We start from the raw sequence: 9987 nt of genomic DNA on the forward strand, positions 1-9987 counted from the left end.
GATGAAGGACTCCTTTTATGACACATTTAGAAAATCTAGTTTAAAAGAGATAGGTATGTGATTGATTCAGTGAAGTCAAATCTCTGGAAATTTTGTGATTAACAACGTCTGATGAATGTATTCCTTTCCATTGTGACACATGCTGAAACTGTGTTTATCAGAATTAGGTATGTGATTGGGCCATTACAGGGAAGTCCATGTGAACCACTTTCATCAGCACTGTGTTTGCATGTACCTATTTACAGTAACATAGTTGACACTCTGTGTTTATAGTCTTAGGTGCTGGATTGATACCAGATAGTGATGTCTCTGTGACACAGTGTGTTTAGCACAGTAAAGTACAAGTTCTTCTTTTTAAAGTGATACACGTTGAAACTATGTGTTTAACTAGAGCTAGGTACATGATTGATTCAGTATAATAATTTCTCTCTGAAAACTTTGGTTAGCTCTGTGTCATTCATGTGCTCCTTACATTAATGACATATGTCATAACTGTTTAGCAGAACTAGAACCAGATTTGGTTCAGTGTAGAGATATCTCTGTGAAATACTGTGCAACCATTGAATTGCACATGTACTCCATTTTTAGTGACGTATGACATTGTGTATTTAACAGAGCTAGGTGCATAATTGATTCATTATACAGCTATGTTCTGAAACATTGTGATTAGCACTCTGTGTGTCTTTTAATCCTCTTTAAGTGACTTTTTAAAAACTCTTTAAAATGAAATTTTATCATCAAATAATTTAAGTGGCAGGAAAGAATATTAATACATGCAGTAAGAAAAATGGTATCATTTCCTTTCTGTTATCACATTATCAAACACATGCAGCTTCAGCATAGATCATTGGAAAGTAGCACATGCATCACACGTTCCTAAACAGTTGTTTCACACAGACATCTGTTAAACGTGAGTTTCAACATTTGTCATTAATGAAAGGACTAAAGGACACAGTACTAAACACTGTGTGTCATGGAGACATCACTATACTGAATCAATCATGTACCTGCCAAGATTAAACACAGTGTTTTTTTTAATATATATTACTAAAGATAGAACTATATGCACCACACAGTGTCAGTACCATATAGAATCAATATTTAGTGCTCATATATGCACTGAGCTCTTTTAACATAAAATTTCACTGTGTCACACTAAAGAAAGAAGCATTATAAAAGGCTAAACACAGTGTATAACAGAGACATCACTATGCTAGTAAATGATAACACAGAGCTATGTTTAAGGCACTGGACTAAGAGCTAGGTGTATTATTGATTCAGTATATGATTCTTCTGTGAAACAGTATATTTAGCACGGGGTGGTGCATGAATTCATTTCTTTATGATATATGTTCAAACACTGTTTAACAGAACTTGGTGTATCATTGATTTGGCATAGTGGATATCTTTATGAAATATTATACTTAGTAGGATTTTTTTGGTGGATGTACTTCTCTCTCTAACGACATATCTTAAAACTCTGTTTAACAGAGTCAGGTGCATCAAGTAATTCAGTGTAGCATGCCTCTCTGTGTAGCATAGAGTTTAGAACCGTGTAATTCATGTAAACTTTTCTTTAATGACATATGTTGAAACTAATAGCTCCCTTGCTCCACACTTCTTTTTATAAAAATCTTCCATTTTGTACACTCCTCACTCTGAGCACCCTTTCAGTTGCTAGAAGGGATGCTGCCCGATTCATGAATCACTTAAAGCCAATTATATCTTCACATTTACTTGGTGGAGTTTTATTTTCAACAGATTGGTGGAAGTGGTGCAATTGAACTTCTGACGTCATTTGGGGACGAGAAACACAGGCATAGCACACGCAAACCTCATTTTGAGTTCATCTTCTTTCTCACCATTTATGAGGGCTATTGGTAAGTCCTTCTTGGTTTGAGCTCTGCCTCTCTCTTTGCAGTGGAGTTCTCAATCTAATTGGCTTTCCTTTACAGGGCAGGTCAGCTTGAGTTGATAGACAAATCTACCCAGAGCTAATTGAGCTGGTAGAGGAATCTGCTCAGAGCCAACTGAATTGGCAGACAGGTCTATCTGGAGCCAAGCCCTTAGCCTTTCAGACTACAATTCCCCAGGTGGAAACCCCAGCCCTTAGCTCTGTCTCTGAGTTCTACTTTGGGAACTGCTGACAATTTAGTCTGCAATTCCCTATTTGTTTGGAATCAGTCCCCCAGATTCCATAGAGAATTGTTGGTGGCAGATGCAGTTCTCCATTTTGTTTGTAATCAGTTGATAATTCCCATTCCTTTGTTTGTGGGCATTCAATTCTTTTACCAACTTAAACTTTCCGGAGGAATTATTGCTGATTATTGGCTAGAGCTGGACTGGGTCTAGTAGGAGGTAAAACTGAGGGGCCTCCTGATTTTTAATTGATTTGTGACTATAGCTTTAGAAATCACTTTCTTCCTTTTCTCTCTACATACCTCATAGACCTAGCCTCTTCTCTTGATAATCATTAACCCCTGAGGCAATAGAAGCCAATAGCCCAGACCTATCTGACTAATGGTCACAAGATCTGGACCTCCGGCAGGCTAAAGATAACATCTTGACCTAAGTTATATTTCCGCTCCCGAGCCCTAAGGTGAAATGACCCCCGGACAGATAGATGCCAGAGCTGACCTCAGAATTGTTCTCAAGACCTGAAGAAATGATTTACTACCCTTACCTTACTTCCCATCAATCAGCTCCTAACACAACTCCAAACTCTTTGTGATTTTGCCCTATATAATCTATAATTTACATGCCATCAAGGAGTCAGTTTTTTCAGAGCCCAAGCTTGCTTGTTCTCTGAATTAGCCAATCCAATAATAAACTACTTCCTTTCTTCACTGCAAATGCCTGCTCATGCATTTCTTTTGACCAGTGTGCACAGGCAGATAGACTCAAATATTTGGGTTTCAGAACAGAGGCCTCATAAAAATATTAAGAAGCAGGATCTTTTATATCAAAAGAAGTGATATACCTGCTTATTTTATGTTTAAGATCTATAGTCCCAGAAAGTGCAAATATTTGCAAAGGAGGCAAAATTTTTCTGGAGTTGCTTGGCCATTGCGAGAAGTATTTCAGTTAGATAAAATAATTTAAAAAGTGCACTTGAAAGTAAGAGTTCCCAACTGAGCAGAGTGAGATACCCATTTTGGGGGGCGGGAGGAAGCTTTATTGAAATATAAAAGACAATTAGTTGCTTGTATTTACATTGTGCAATTCAATGAGTTTTTTTTTTCAATTATAGTTGGCATAGTGTACAGCATAGTGATTAGAGATCTATATAACTCACAAAGTTATCACCCCACTAAATCTAGTACCCCTTTTCCCTCTTACATATTTATTACATTATTAACTTCTGCTGCACTTTATATCTTCATGCCTATCTGTTTGTACTTCTTATTCCCTTTGCCCTTTTTTGCTCCCCCGACAACTCCCCTCCCATCTAGTAGCCCTCAAAATAGTCTTTGTATCCATGAGTTTATTTTCATTTTTGTTGTTGTTGTTCTTTATTTTGTACTTTAGATTCCACATGTATGCGAAATCATGCAATATTTGTCTTTCTCTATCTGTCTTATTTCATTCAGTGCAATATCCTCTAGGTCCACCAAGGCAATATCTTTTTCCGTTCCCTTCCTTTTAGTCTGTGAATGTCTTTTATCTGAAATGAGTCTCTTGTAGGCAGCATATGTAGGGGTCTTAATTTATTATCCATTCAACCACTCTATCTTTTGGTTGGAGCACTTAATTCTTTTCCATTTGAGGTACTTGTTGATAGGAATGTAGTTATTACCATTCTTTATTCATGTTTTTGATACATTTTTTTTTTTTAAAGAAGTCTCTCCAACTTTTCCTGTAATACTGGCTTGGTGGTGATAAATTATTTTAGCTTATTTTTGTCTTGGAAGCTGTTTGTCTGTCCTTTGACTCTAAATGATAGCTTTGCTGGATAAAGTATCCTTGGTTGTAGATCCTGGGTTTTCACCACTTTCAATATTTTGTGCCAAGTCCTTCTGTCTTTCATAGTTTCTTTTGGGAAGTCAGCTGCCAGTCTTATAGGTACGCCCTTGTAGGTAACTAACTGCTTTTCTCTTGCTACTTTTAAGATTCTCTCTACATATCTATCCTTTGGCATTTTACTAATGATGTGTCTTGGTGTGGGTCTCTTTGAGTTCATCTTTTTTGAGCCTCTCTGAGCTTCCTGGGGTTGTATGTTTATTTTTCTCACCAAGTTAGGAAAGTTTTCCATCATTATTTCTTCAAACAGCTCTTCAACTTCTTGTTTTCATTTCAGGTATCCCTATGACACAGATATTTTTACATTTAATTGTGTCTCATAGTCTCCTTAAGTTATTATTATGTCTTGGCTTCTTTTTTCATGCCATTCTGATTGAGTATACTTGGCTTCCCCATACTCTATATCAGTAGTTCAACCCTCCTCTTTATCCACTCTGTTGATCCCCTCTAATATCTTCTTATTCTCAGATAATGTGTTCTTCATTTCTGACTGGTTCCCTTTTATAATTTCCATTTTCATTTTTATATTTTTAAAATCAGAATTCATTTACACTTCCCCTAAGTTCATTGAGCATCTTTATAACCAGTGTTTTGAACTCTGCATCTGTTAGATTGCTTGACTCCATTATTCCTGGATCTCTGTTCTGTTCTCTCATATGGTTTCTGCTTCTTTGTCTTCCCATTTTGGCTATCTTTCTGGATCTGTTAATATGTACTAAGCAAAGCTCCTAAGTCTCCTTGTCTTATTAGCATGGCTTTGTGTAGTAGGTATTCAGTAGCAAAGTCCTGAAAGAGCTGCAAGGCAATTTTAGCCTCAGCCTGTGCCCCTCTGGGACCACCTGTTAAGATTTAGCAAGCAATTTACAGATGCTGTGCTTATAGTTGCCTCAAGAGGCCACTCCAGAAACCGAGGCCAGCTGCCACCAGTGTGTCTTGTAGTTGGCTCAGCAAGGAGCACTGGACTCTTTGAGGACACAGTGGAATGTGGCTTGGGTGCAGCCAGGAGTTGAGGGAGGTGGAGTTTCAGGGAATCTTCTGGGAAGAGCGACCTCTGTTATTCAATTTAATGACATCCTAGCTATAGCGCTGCTGCATCAGCACACTAGGAGGGGGGAGGGCTGAACAGAGGAACAATAGATACCCCAGCTCTTCTGCCCAGGAGAGAGCCTCACCTCCAGCCCTCACTCTGACAACTCAGTGTCCCCCTGTAAGTCCCTGGTGACCCCCATGAAGCCCACCAGCGCTAGTGCTCAGTGCGAGCAGGTCCATCACCATGAAAGTCCGGTCATGGAGACAGCCCTCATAAGGGGCATATGCAGCTGCTGGCTGCCACAGCTTCTGTCTCACTCAGCGGCTTGGGACTGGGCAGCCTTGGGTGTTCTCCCCATCCTACCTTCTACTCTTGCAGGATGATTTCTTATTTCTCTCCATAGATGTAGTGCTTCTGTTTTTCTAGATTCCAGGTGACTTTGCTTGCTGTTTGCTCCATGTTTCTGTCACAATTTTGATTTGGTCGCAAGAGGGATGAACAAAGCCACTATCATCTACGCCATTTTCTCCCCTCCCTTCCAAAACCTAAATTTAACATCCGATCTAATTGCAGTTCTAACCTCTCTCAGAAACATAATCTTAATCAGTATGGAACTTTTCTGGTCAAGAACCACTAAGGCAATCTGTCACATGGGCCCTCTCCATCCCCCATAGAAAGAAGAGGCAATCTGAATGATAAAAACTCTCCCCTTTTCTTCGCCTAAAGAAAGAAGTCCCAGCCCCAAAATAATCCTTTCTTTTCGTTCACTAATAGCTCTCTTGCTCCACCTTTTTTTCTATAAAAACCTTCCATTTTGTACAACCCCTCAGAGCACCCTTCTAGTTGCTAGATGGGATGCTGCCAGATTCATGAATCACTTGATAAAGCCAATTAGATCTTCATATGTACTCAGCTGAATTTTGTTTTTTAACAAAGGGAACAAATAACATGATATTTAACAAAGCCCTCAAAGTAACCATTATAAATATTTTTTTTAATGGAAACTATGCTTAAAGAAGTAAAGGGAAGATTAACTTCTGGCATGACAGCATGAGGAGCTCCACTGACCCACTCCTTAGTGAAACTGGTGAAAATTATTTTTTTTAAAAAGACAAGCCTGTGGAAATGATCCTAAGAGCAAATAGCAAGTGAATAAATATCTATTCAAGAAAAATCTATGAAAATTCGATAAGAAATGTGAGTCTGTGGTATATGAACCAAGACCACACCTTCTTCCCTCCAAGTTTAGAGACTCCACTCCAGAAAGCTGCAGCCAAGAACACACGGCTTCCTCTCTCTCTAACTCCCAGTTAAGGACTTTCTTCCCAGGAGGTTCAGGACTTCAGTGTTTCTTATCCTGCTTCCAGCCACTTGTTGCTGAGGCTAAGTCCCAGGTGACTTCAGTCAAGAGCTCAGGGCTCTCTTCTTCTGTTCATTCCCTACTCATGGAATGAAACCTCTACCTTGAACACAGTGTGCTCAGAATAATGCAGCCCTAATCACCCATGCCAACTCATGAAATGGTGGTTCCACACCAGGAGTAAGATCCCGCTTTCAATTCTTTGAGTGGAAGAGCATGCTATAGTCCATTCATAGAGAGGATTTCCATTGTCCCTACTCCTAGCTCAAGAGCCCTGGCTCAGAGGTTTTGTAGGGAAGGGGCAGCAGGTCATGAAACAGATCTCTTCTAATCTCTTCCCAAATGAACTGACTTTATTTTCAACAAAGCATGTAGAAGTTTAAGGCTAAGCATGCTCTCAAGAACAGCAGAGGTTGTGGGGAAAGGCAAATAAGAGGATACTCACAGATTTAATGAAGATACAGGCTAAACTATAAGCTGGTTAGTTTGCAGGAGAGAACTAGAGAATAACATAAGTAGGAGGAGCCTTTCTAAGATCAATAAATATCAAACACTGGTATCAAGAAATATTCCTTTGATGGAGCCTAAACTTAATTGGATTAGTTTATAGAACAATTTATGTCCTGAGACATTGTTTAAAACAATAGAGCAATCAGCCAACAATTAGTGAATTTAACAGCTCAGTGTGGTCAGGGAAAGAGGAGAAAAGAACTCTACCAATACCACTGTTACCCCAGGGTGACTGTGTGTATACTCGAAGCTGCATCTTTATGAGGAGCAACAGAAGATGCCTAACACTGTGTGAAGAGGGGCGTCATAGACTTCAGTAAAATAATCCAGCCAGTCACTAAAAATATAAGATAGTGAATGACAGTAAGAAGCCCTAAGGGAGGAAGAAGTAGTACCTAGGGTTGCTCCAATATATTATCTAAATTTTCTAGTTTCCAACAACAAAAAAAATACCCCCCCCAAAGAAACAAGAAAGTGTGACTCATACATTAGAAAAAAACAAGCAAGTTAACTACCTGTGGGAGTGAAAAGATGTTGAATATTCATTACAAAAATGTTCACAGAACTAAAGGAAACCATAATTAAAGAAGTAAAGAAAGATAAAATAACAATGTTGCATTAAATAGAAAATATCAATAAAGAGATAGAAATTTTAAAAATTATTGCTCTGAATAATTTCTTTTTAAATGATTTTTCCAGTTTTATTGAGATATAACTGATATACAGCACTGTATAAGTTTAGTTGTATAGCATAATGGCTTGACATATGTATTGTGAAATAATTAAGATAGAAATTATTTTAAAACAACCAAATGGAGATTCTAGAGTTAAGTACAATAATTGAAATTTAAAATTTACTAGGGGATCTCAACTGGTAGAGGAAAGAATTAATTATCTTGAAGATTGAGAGATTTTATGCAAACCAAAGAACAAAAGAGAAAAAAATGGGAAAAATCAACAAAACCTCAGAGAACTTTGGAACATCATTAAATGCACAAACATACATGTAATGGAAATACAAGAAGGATGGTTGAGAAAAGAGCAGGAAAAAAACATTTAAAGAAATAATGACTGAAAACTTCTCAAATTTATTGAAAAACAAATTACACTTCAGAGAAGCTCCAGAAAATAAAGAAAGGTACACCTATATCTCTTCGATTAGAGAATAATAAATAAATAAAAATTACATACAAGAATCAAGTGGAAATTTTGGAGTTAAAAGTACAATGAGCAAAATGAAAATTTTGTTAGAGGGTCTCAGCAGTTGATATGAACTGGCATAAGAAAGAATCAGCAAATTTGAAAACAGATTAATAGAGATTATGCAACTGTAGAATAGAGAGAAAATAGAATAGATAAAAATGAATAGAGCCCCCAACAAATATGTGATATGTTTAAGCAATAGCAACGTACATGTAATAAGAGTGCCAGAGGAGAGGAGAAAGAGGAACAGAAAAAATACTGGCTAAAAACTTCCCTGATTTTCTGGAAAACATTAATCTGCATGTTCAAGAAGCTCAAGAAATTCCAAACAAGATATATACAAAGAGATCCACATCCAGACACATCAGTAAAAATGCTGAAAAGCAACGAGAAAATCCTGAAAACAGTCAGAGAAAATGAATCATCACACAAAAAGAAAACCTAATCTGACTTTTCATCAGAAACAATGGAGGCCAGAAAGCAGTAAGACGCCATATTCAAAGCGCCGAAAGAAAAAACCGTCAAGCAAAGATTTTATATCCAGCCAAACTATCTTTCAAGAAAGAATTCTATTATTCAAGAATTTCAAGAAGGAATTCTAGTATTCAAGAAAGAATACTAAATATATTCCCAGGGGGGAAAAAAAAAGTAAGAGAATCATTGCTAGCATACCCACATTAAAAACATACTAAATAATATTCTTCAGGCTGAAAGCAGCTAAATCCAAATGGAAAGAGAGAGAGAGAGAGAGAGAGAGAGAGAGAGAGAGAGAGAGAGAGAAGCAGCAAAGGCAGTTTGTAATTACAAAAAATGTTTTAAATCAATGACCAAAATATAAGAGCTGAAACCATAAAACTCTTATAAGTTCCAGGTTAACAACATTGTAATTTGATATCTGTATACACTATAGCATTCTCACTGCCAAAAGTTTAATTTTCAACCATCATCATACATTTGGCCCTCTTTTCCCCTTTCACACCTCCTTACTCTCCTCCCTAATGGTAAATACTGATTTGTTGTCCATATCTAATTTTTTGGTTTTGTTTTGCTTGATTTTTTTTTATTTTTGTTTTATATTCCACATATTTTATTGACGAGTTTTGCATCTATGTTCATCAGTGATATTGGCTTGTAATTTTATTTTTTGTGTGTGTTGTTCTTGTCAGTTTTGGTATCAGGGTAATTTTGGCCTCCTAAAAAAGCTAGGAAATGTTCCCCCCTCATCATTTTTGGAAGAGTTTGAGAATAGATATTAAATATTCTTTGGAGGTTTGTTAGAATTCAACGATGAAACCATCTGGTTCCTGGACTTACGTTTCTTGGGAGATTTTTTATTATTGTTTCAATTTCCTTACTACTGATTAGTCTATTTAGATTTTCTATTTCTTTATGATTCAGTCTAGAAAGATTGTATGGTTCTAAGAATTTATCCATTTCTTCTAGGTTGTCCAATTTGGTGGTGTATATAATATCACAATAATCCCTTATGATCTTTTATATTTCTGTGGTATCCATTGTAACTTCTCTTTTGTTTCTGTTATTTATTTGAGCCTTCTCTATTTTTTCTTAGTGAGTCAATATAAAGACTTGCCCATTTTTTTATCTTTTCAAAGAATCAGCTCTTAGTTTCATTGATTTTTTTTATTGTCTTTTTAGTTGCTATTCATTTATTTCCTTTCCAATTTTTATTATTTCCTCTCTTCTACTGACTTTGTTCTTCTACTGGGATTTGTTTGTTCTTCTTTTTCTAGTTCCTTAAGGTGTAAGGTTAGCTTGTTTATTTGAGGTTTTTCTTGTTTCTTGAGGTAGCTTTGTATCATTATAAGCTTTCTTCTTAGTACCACTTTTATTGCATCCCATAGAA

This window comes from Pteropus vampyrus, unplaced genomic scaffold, assembly GCF_000151845.1.
Source record: "Pteropus vampyrus isolate Shadow unplaced genomic scaffold, Pvam_2.0 Scaffold44, whole genome shotgun sequence".
Taxonomy (NCBI): Eukaryota; Metazoa; Chordata; class Mammalia; order Chiroptera; family Pteropodidae; genus Pteropus; species Pteropus vampyrus.